Raw genomic sequence first — 10060 nt, forward strand, 5'->3', positions numbered from 1 at the left:
CAATTATTTGTTGATGTTTTTTAGCTGCTGGATTGCCGTGGTTGCTGAGTGGACAAAACCATTAAGCATCATCTGGACAGTCCGGGTTCGAACCCAGCACGAAAATCGGTACCCATATTGTTTGGAAAATAATGGCTAGAATATAAGAAGGTAAGTGTCACTAGTTTTCGTTGTTATCTCTTAAATATATGGTTTGGGCTTCCTCATCAATGTTTGTGTACAGCGATTCTGCTTTGGATCGAACCTCTTAGGGGAGAAATTCCCTCACCTTTCTAATCACTGAATCGATTTGAAAGAGTGCCCTGCCGAGAATACGCTCCATCACATTTCAAGCCGCACATTTAGGCCTATGAGAAACAGAATCTTCCACCAACTCGTCTTGGGCGTGTCACAATTGAACTTGTTAAACAGGTAGGATGGACAAGACAGTTTAAAACCCTGCGGTTGGCTTACTTTGATTAGGGCATCCGCATCAGAACTATGTCTCAGCCTGTGGCAATCCTGGCCTTCAGAACTAAGTCGCATTTTTTGCTAACCTGAACACTTTCTAGAATGTCCTATCTAATTTCCACAGAATTATGCAGGAACTTAACTGGGCTTTGCTCGGACACCATTTACGAATGAAGCAAACTCAAATTCAAAAGCGTTTTGTTTTTATGGGTTCTATTCATTCACTGACACGGAGCACTAATCATATGGGATATCGCGCGTCGTTTGTGTACATCTACGTACTTTTGGGACGTGACGGCAGCAACCAGGAATTCTCTGGGTATGGCATTCACACCATGAGTAATCTAACCTCCATGATTCATTTGGCTCCCCTAGCTCACTTCGCAAATGAGTATATGTTCGAAATCAATGAGCCACATAAGAAACCTGCGTAAACAGCGAAAAGTGGTTGAGAAAGAGTCAGGAAACAAACTGATGAATGTTCCAGAAGTTGTATTAAAATACTAAGAATCCTCTCCTTTTCCATTACACCTCGGAAACTTGACCTTGGCTCGATCCGAACGATATTCATGGCGTTTGGCGAACGGTAAATGAGTTGTTCAATAAATACAGTGCTGGATACCATCCTCGACTATTTCGACCTACGTCTTTGATGTTTTCATCTTGGGACTGATCAAGCATAGTATCATAGATGACAGTAATGGGGACGACATCGTGTTCGCCAAAAGTTCACGGCCCAGTGGACTTACAGTGATTGCCTCTGCCACCTACTGCCACCTTGTCGTCCCCTGATTTGCGTCATGTCGCTGACTAGCATAACACGCCAGATAGCGAACAACAAGGCAAAGGTAAAACGAACAACTCTCAGCGTAACACCAGGGAATGTCTGTGGCTAGACAAACAGTACTTCCAACAAGAGTCAGTGACGGCCGTTTGATTTGAAACCAATACAGTAAAGATTATTAGCCTGCGGAGAAGTACCGAATTGAGAAGTATTGAGCCATGTTTGTTTCTACCACAACGAAGCTGTGGTGACGGTAGACCGTTTCGTAATGGGTATAGAAAATATTTTACGGTTATTAGCCTTGTTTTACCACAGTTAGGTTCACTTTAAGAGGCTGGAGGTAGAACTGGCTTGTTTGAAAACATACCGCACATATTGGTCCACGGATGGCTCGACCTTGAACATCCGGACCAATCAAATCTCTGCCCCGAATGTCGCTACCCTATAACGTAAGCAACTTGGATGCATTTACTGTTCGCGGACTGCTTAAGTCAGAACGAACGCTAGTTATGTCATAATCTTAAAACGTTTGATATTGGAGATCTGCAAGCAACAAGTGCGTTGATCATGATAAGTGGGACAGAATAGTTTCTCATGAATACAAATTTATCACGAATCACTGGAGTCAGGATGACCCGTCCCTTTACGATGCGATTTCCGTCAACATTATAAGGAGACAATGAGATAGAGAAATAATACGATCAGTTTATTGAATGAGATGGACATGGTTTGGGGTGACACTAGACTCTTGGATTAAAAACTCAGCGGCGAACGCCCGCACAAGGAGGCAACTCTTCGACAGCCCACCACCGCTTTCGCCCTTATTGGCACTTATCAGGTAAGCGCAGTCCCAGAGGTTCCGTCAAACCTACGTTCTACTTGAACCCGAATTGGCGGAGATCTGGACAAATATATATTTCTCTTTGCTGCATTGTCTGAGATGCGAAGCCAATTTGACCACTGTGTGGTCATTTGAAACGGTCCTAGAGAGTCAATCAACTGATAACCCGGAGGGAGGGAACGATGGTCAAATAATTTTCTGCCGCACCTGCGTGCAACTGACACAAGCGTTTGCCAGAACGAAGAACAAACTTTGACGATCAGTTTGGTTGAACCCCCATTCAAAGCAGATAAATCAATACCATTTTCGGCAGTCTTGCGAACTAGTATTACAAACTGACGCATTATCCGTCGACTTCAGTTTCACCAATCCTCCATTGGGCTAATGTGATACCATTAGCATTTGTCCTGCTAGCATAATACTCAACCAAACACCTAGTCTACCAGTAGTAGGTTCTTTTGTTGCTACAGTCTCCCATCTCTAAACAAAGTGCGTTCAACAAATACTGTCATTTGCACACAAACTCGGTTTTGACAAGAGTCTCAGATGAATTCAGCTGAATCTCTCGTCTATGATTACCTGCTTCAGCGAATTTCGCACCAAACGACAATAACACCTTCCGGTGCCTGGTTACGATGATACCCGAAGGAAGCACGAGGGCTGGGGTACTGCCATGTCGCCCAAGCCTAGACAGGGGAAGTCGAGAGGCAGAGGTCGGGTTCGAACCACGGACCTTCCGATTAGGAAATTCGCGCTCTAACCATTTGAGCCGCATAATGCAGCAGATTCAGTTGAGTCTTCTGTCAAAACCGAACAATTGTGCAAATGGGAGTAGTTGTCGAAATCTGACCAAGTTGGGTTCAATTAGAACACAAGGTTGACGGAAACTCGGGGAGTGTGCCCCAAAAATGGTGAAGCCGATTGTGGGCTGTGAGTAGTGTTACGTCTAGACAACAAAGGAAACACCGGTCTTCTGTTATGGTATGAGTATTCCGTCACTTCATTAGAGCGATTTTTGGCCGGTTTAGGACGCATAGGCACCAAACTCCGAAACGATGAGTGAAATGCCCGTGGACCGGATTTCTGCGGGCCGAATTGTCTGTTGACCGAAATTTAATTCGACTGATCCACTTACAAGGTCTTCTGTGTGCAATTACCTATCAGGATTGAAGGCCGCTTAGGTTATCTGACAGGTGTTTTGATTTTATTGGTCCAAAGTAACTTGCGCATGCAAGCCCAGAGAGATAGTTGTAATTTCATTGGCTGTAGTCTCTGCGGACTGGCCTGCCTCCGTCCCGAAAGTGCTTAGGGTACTAGCGAATATAGACTCATTTGCAAACTAATTTGGTTCTTTCGAGAGACTCACCTGGAACCCAGCTGAATCTCTCGTTTATGATGTTCTCAGGCAGATGAGTGTATATTCGCTAATTTCGTGCAATTTGGTTTCAAGTAGAACATAAGGTTGACGGAAACCCGGGGACTGCGCCTACCTGATGAGCCCCAAGAAAGGCGAAACCGGTCGTGGGCTGTCGATGCTTAGGATACTGTTTGGACAGTTGTAGGCGGTGTCAGTCTGGTAGGGTAGGGAAACCTCGAACAGTGAAAACGCTGGGCTTCCCATAAACATATACACAGCGCACGCACACACGCACAGACTGGCAAGCAGGAGATTTCGGGCAAATGTCAGGGGGAAAGTGCCAGTCATTCCATGCTTCGAGAACGCCGGACTAATGTATGTGTGTGAAAACACAAAGGAATACGGGCTGGCACTGGCAGAAACAATGCACTGCTTTTTTCTAAGACAGGTGGGAACAAGGCTGCCGGAGTCACATCTGAACCTGCAGCTGAATAAAAGATGACGGTGGTAAGGAGGATGTGAGGTTTTCACGAATGGACAGTTGGGACTGACTGCTTGAAAAACAGTTGGCAAACTTCCTGGCGTGCTGCCGCTATTGGGCGCCTACATCCATTAGAAAAGGTTCACACAAATCCTGTTTCTCAGTGAAAACACACAACCTTTGTTGTCGATCGGACGTATGACAGACGAGCCATTCCTACGCAAAATTTTCCGCGTAGACATACGCGGGATGGGGTTTTGGTCAAAACAGGCGACCATATAATGCCACTGGCTATAGGCACAGTGACCAAGGGACTAGACAATGGTAAAATCAGGAATTCCTGTCATCTCTGAGGGTGTTAGCAACCACCCAAGTTACTGGTCCGGTTTATAGTTCAAAAGCACCGCTATTTCTCCGGACGGTGCGGGAAAACCCCGCAACCAGCTACAACTAATCCAAAACTTGCCCAGCAGGTTTCAGGTATCTTGGGCGCTACCTGACTGGGAAATCTTGACACACGGGCCAATCGATCGGCAATACCAGGACAGTCGTCGGTCCGACCAATCACATCACTCTAGTGTGAATATGCTTGCATGTTCATGCGTGAAACTTCGAGCGAGTCCAGAGTGCACTGATGAAATGGTTGTAACACGTTCTCCTCGCATGTCAGATGTGTGGAGTGTAAAACCCGACACTGCCAAATATAGGCACCGCTGATGGGCTCTAATAAGAACGAACATCCAGTCCAGTGCTTCCATGCTTCGGTGTGGACTCACCACAATAACTGCACCAGGACACGCCTACTTAAACGAGAGTGGTGTGAATTCTGCGATCACCTACAGCAAGTAAAAAGGTCATTTTGACCGTATCATGTGGTCTGCAAACTACCCGACCAAATTACGCCAAAACTGAAACACGAATCCGTTTTACTCACTTATAGTCACTAAATTGTACCTCTGGTCTAGGCAGCGAAAAAGGCAAAGATGGTCCTTTGACCGCGAACGCTTCAGAAGAGTTTCACTGTGCTCAACTAGTCACTGTGATTATCTCATCTAATCCCAACTACAAAACAGAAGTGAAATTTTTCTACACCTGTTGGGTTTTTTGCAGCTTCGGATTATGTTTGAAATAGGGGAGAATTCCAAATGTGAGGAACATTACTATCCCCCAAGTATCAGGAAGGTAAAAAATTCCTGAAAGCAACCACTGAATGCCCGAAATCTACTGAGAGTCTCAGCTCCTCTAGATGCTGACCAGGCAGACAACGCCCCCTGAATATACAGCGCGTCACAGCCTTGTATCAAACCCAGACAGCGCGAGTCAGCATTGGACCAAGTTCAGACAGTGACTCTCCAATAAATAGCTTGAGACCGTTGTATTTTCGCACTCGCTTGTTCGGAATATAGCCGCTGTGCTCCCTTCTGTGAGTCTTTTTTTCAGACACTAGGCGCTGGAGCGGGTCAGCCGTTAGGTACAACGGATTGGCGAGCCAGCAGATATAACACTAAGGAAACACGGCTCGGAAACATAAGAGTTGAGCGAATACCTCAAAAAGTAATTTGTTGCGGTCACAAACGGAGGGACGTTTGGTCACTTGTTCGAACGAGCTCATTTCTTCCTGTCTTATCTATCTCCCAGAATAGCCACTCATCAGTACACACTCCCCGTACGTCCTTTGTCCTCACAGGCTACAACCCGAATTACGTACAATAAGAAGAACAAAATTCACGCGCATCTTGTGGACGGAATGACTGCGTGTACCACCCTAGATTCTGCATGCCTTTCACCGCGTTTACCTCTGCTTCGGTGGTTGTATAAACTGTGTATCCTTCATTCACAAGAAAATGTACATATATCATATCACATATCATATCATATATCATATATATAACCGTTTAAAAGTAGTCGTACAGGGATTAGGGGCAATAACTGAACTCTTTGACGAAGGCCTGCTAAGAAGGTGTGGAGAGAGACAGTTATTAAATGGCCTTACCTAAAAGTACGAAAATCGCTGCATTATATGATTCCAAGGGCTAGGGAACTGTGCGATTGTTCACCGTCCCTTCTGAGTGTGAGTACAATTAAGTACACAATGTGATCGAGTGTGTAGGGTGGACATGGAAACATATATATTCTTGAGCCACACGACTCCGTGACGAAGCGTAACATGTTCGTGACGAAGCATAACATGTTTTTCGCACATGCAAAACCAGTCTAAGTCCACCTGCGATGCGCTGACGACGTCATACTGGTGTGGTGAGCAAAATTTGCAATCAAAACCCCCAGCTCAATGGGAAAGTCAAAGGTCCTAGGTAAAACCGTTACTGGTGTGGTGAGCAAAATTTGCAATCAGACCCCCCAGCTCAATGGGAAAGTCAAAGTCCCTAGGTAAAACCGTATATATCCGTGTTCCCCTCGACCGAAAGCCCCTAGGAATGACGTAGAACATGGCAAGGTTGGGTCACACGGACAAATTTACCACCTCGCGACCGAAGAATCTAAAACAGAAATCGCACACAGGCGGCCTCATTTTTCAGCTGTTACGATAAGATATCGCAGTATATTTTCATAAAGGAAACTACTCACAAAGTTGCTGAAAATTCTTCGCCAGCCCACGACCAGTTTCGCCCTTCTTCGAGCTTCTCAGGTAGGTGCAAATGAGTACGTTTGTCGAAATCAGCTCAAGTTGGGTTCAAGTAGAACATAAGGTTGACGAAAACTCGGGTACTCACGGATTCCCAAGATAGCGGCGAATCAGGACGAGTCACGTTGTGGTTGTCGATTTGTTCGCTGAGTTGAGAAGTTTGGTTGTGAACGCTTCATCATCAGTCGAGGTGACATCATCAGTACGATGTGAGTGGCATGCGTGGACCCAGGTCAAACTTGATCGGTCAGTAATCGTTTGGATGAGCACTTCTATTGGTATGTTGCTTGGCCTATCTTCTGACTGACGTGTGCCCGGATGGTCTTGGCCTCTCCAGTCCCCCGCCCCCTTACCTTTGTCATTTCGGCTCCATCGTGTCTCATGTCTTCCGCTAGTCCGATGGCCAAAAGAGACTCAGTGTTACCAGTTGATTGGCTCTCTGTCACTCGTAGCAATGTTTATAAGGTAAATTTTGATATCCCTGTTAATTGGCTCCTTCGCGGAGTACCACGCTTCGAGGAATTCCCTCTCTTGTTTGATACTCTCCTGTGCTATGATCTTCATCTTTTCCAGATTAAATTTGTATTCTCTCTGATTTTCAAGTATAGAAATACTAGATAGGGTGTCGTGTCTTTTAATCTGTGTCCTTTTGTCCACATAGAAAATTTCATTCCAGTCATCCTGCGTTCTGTTCTTCGGCCTTTCTCTCCAGTTACGAGTCGCTTTGATTACATATTATGGTCGAGTGTTCTCCCCATATCACACTACTGTGAAGGTCAAAAGCGTTGAATTACCAAGCGAAATTCCACCGAAATCCATGCAACAGCGCTGTTGGTTGTCACGGCATTGATGAAACGAGCCAAGGTCACCAACAGGACAAGGGAGATTGTGGTCTGTGTGTGGATGTAGGGTTCTTAAAGTGGGTTCGACAGCTGCAGTGTGCGGGCAAATTGCCTCTGACACCACAAGATGAGGTCAAGCAATCTGTTAGCAGTTGTCTAGGCCACGGAGGTACAGAGATGTTGTATCGGTTTGGGTTGGTGTGATTACTACCAGTAAAGTACCCGAAAGGATTCTGTGTATATGTGTGTGTGTGACTGATGTAACGGGGAAGTTGTAAGACAAGGACCATCAAAGAAATTAGACCCAGCGTTAACGGATTTGCAATATGAGGATGACACAGTTCATGCTACCTCTCTTCGGCAATATCAATTGTGCTGTTGTGGTAACCCTTCTCATATCCGTCAGTCCATTCCTTTCTGTTGGTTATAGTACATTAATGGATTCTTGCGTTGCCGAATTTAAATATTCTGTAGAAGGTGACCGGCTTCGATGTGAATATGCTACGGGGGTCGATAGCAGTGAATTCGATCATGCAGTGAATATTCGATCAAGATACAACCCACTCCCGGTCATTGTCTAAACACTATGTTGTGTTACCGTTGTGACCTTCACTCAGGCAGGCCACGCCGTCGTTTGGCTCGCTGAATAGATCAAACGTTCCACCGAAAGGTCTAAAATGCCCTAAGAAATCAACACAGTTCGGAACTTAGTTGGAATTCGCATCCGTCTTATGTAAAGAGAGATATCCTTCAAAGGATCAAAACCAATTCTTTCAGCTGTTCTCCTCTTTCGATGCTCAGCTGCCATGCCAACGGAAGGAGGCACGAGAATGGGATACCACCAGGTTGCCCAAGCCTGGATATGATCAATCGAGATGCAGTGGTTGGGTTCGAACCAGGGACCTTCCAGTCCATAAGCTGGCGCCTTGAACACTGAGCTATTTCTATCGCTACGAAGATGCTAAAGGTCAGGCGCCGACAGGAAATGGCAAGTTCAAGCTCGATGGCAGTAACTAGAGTGTGCTCATCACAATCCACGTTTGGACCGTTGTCAGTACGTTTCAGAGCTTAACATACCTGAAATGTGGTTTGACTGCTTCCGTGATATTCACGATATACCCTTGATTATACGGGTTTCCTCTAGAACACACCAGAACTGGAATCCCAACTTGAAAGAATTCCTGCTAGTACATTTATGAATGAAGTCGAAGCCCCTAACATTCTTTACAGTTGCTCTTCTCTCATGCCGTATTCACGTTCTAAAATCGAGCCGTTTTGATATCGCAGTGTTGTAGCACGATTTCAACCATACCGGATTTCCGAATAGTCTGAAGACAGCTTGTTAGTTTCCAGAAACGATAAGCTACTTGATCCGGACAAGATACGTGATTTCCCAACTTAGTTCGTAGGCAGCATGGATGAAGCCTGGTCAAGCGTTTGGCCAACAGGACTTGCTGATTAGGTGCTGACGATATGACGTGCTTCAAAGGCCCCCGACGGAAAATTGCCACCCTGGAAGAATTTGCACCACGATACATGGGGCGGTCAAAAGATAGTGGGAAACCGCGCAGTCACTAAGCTGAAAAGGACCCACTTATAAAAGTGGTGAAGCTTCCGAAATGGTTGCTCGTCGATTGACCGCCGCTCTCAAGAATACACCTAATGCCCCGCAAACAGTTCAGCAAGTGGAAAAGGGTTAGGGGGAAACTCGTCTGCGTTGATTTATTCCTTATACGCTCATGCGATCCTGCAAAACGTCTGCCTGCAACTCACTTGAGTGATTAATCCTCGTTTGAATAAATTCAGAGGTCATTCGAGTGCTACCAATTCACTTTATTTTCTTCCAAAAAGGTGAGATTCAAACAGTTGCTGTTCGGCCCGGAAAACTGACCGGAAACATCACGGTCCACGAACCTCCAGGGTAGTTTTCTGCTTTGTAAAGCCTTGTCTTTATTGAAAACCCCAATATTATTGCAAATTATGTGAGCCAGGTTTTGGAATCGAATATTTTCAAGAGTGATTCGCGTTTATTTCCAACTTGACTGCATAAGGTAGCGGAATGGCTTTAAAACGACTCAAATTCAGTTGTTACCTGATAAACTGTACAGGTGTTTCGAAAAAAAAACGTAAAAAGAAATGAGTTAGATGTCTGGATGGGGACATTTCTCATACCTGTCTCTACCCTCTTAATAGCAGTGCTAGTGTTATCAAGTTGTAAGTTTTCGACTCTGTTTTCCGTGTGTGATGCCGTAGTTCCAGGGAACAGTATCGGACGAACATATCTTGATAAACTAGTGCGGAGGTGTAAGATCTAGACTTCACACAGGCTCTTTGGTTGAAGACATTACGCCTAATTAGTGAACCCGAATAAGATCGAAACAGACAGTGGAACGTCAATGAGTATTGAAAAACAGCGTGAGTAGACCGTTCTGCAAGTTGTCGCATAATGACCGTTCAATATCTTCCGTAAACGCTCCCAAAATCCTAACCGAGAAATAAATTTCATTACAACAAGACCAACATGCTGCAACGCCTTACCCGGAGTTTCAGGATTTGCTGACCGTTTCTGCTCCACTGTTCAGAGGATTTCAAAGAGAGTCTAATGTGAGAGAGGAAACCCTAGACTCGACTATGCACATTACTGAATATTCCCTTCGGTTA

This window comes from Opisthorchis viverrini (assembly GCF_000715545.1).
Source record: "Opisthorchis viverrini unplaced genomic scaffold opera_v5_439, whole genome shotgun sequence".
Taxonomy (NCBI): Eukaryota; Metazoa; Platyhelminthes; class Trematoda; order Opisthorchiida; family Opisthorchiidae; genus Opisthorchis; species Opisthorchis viverrini.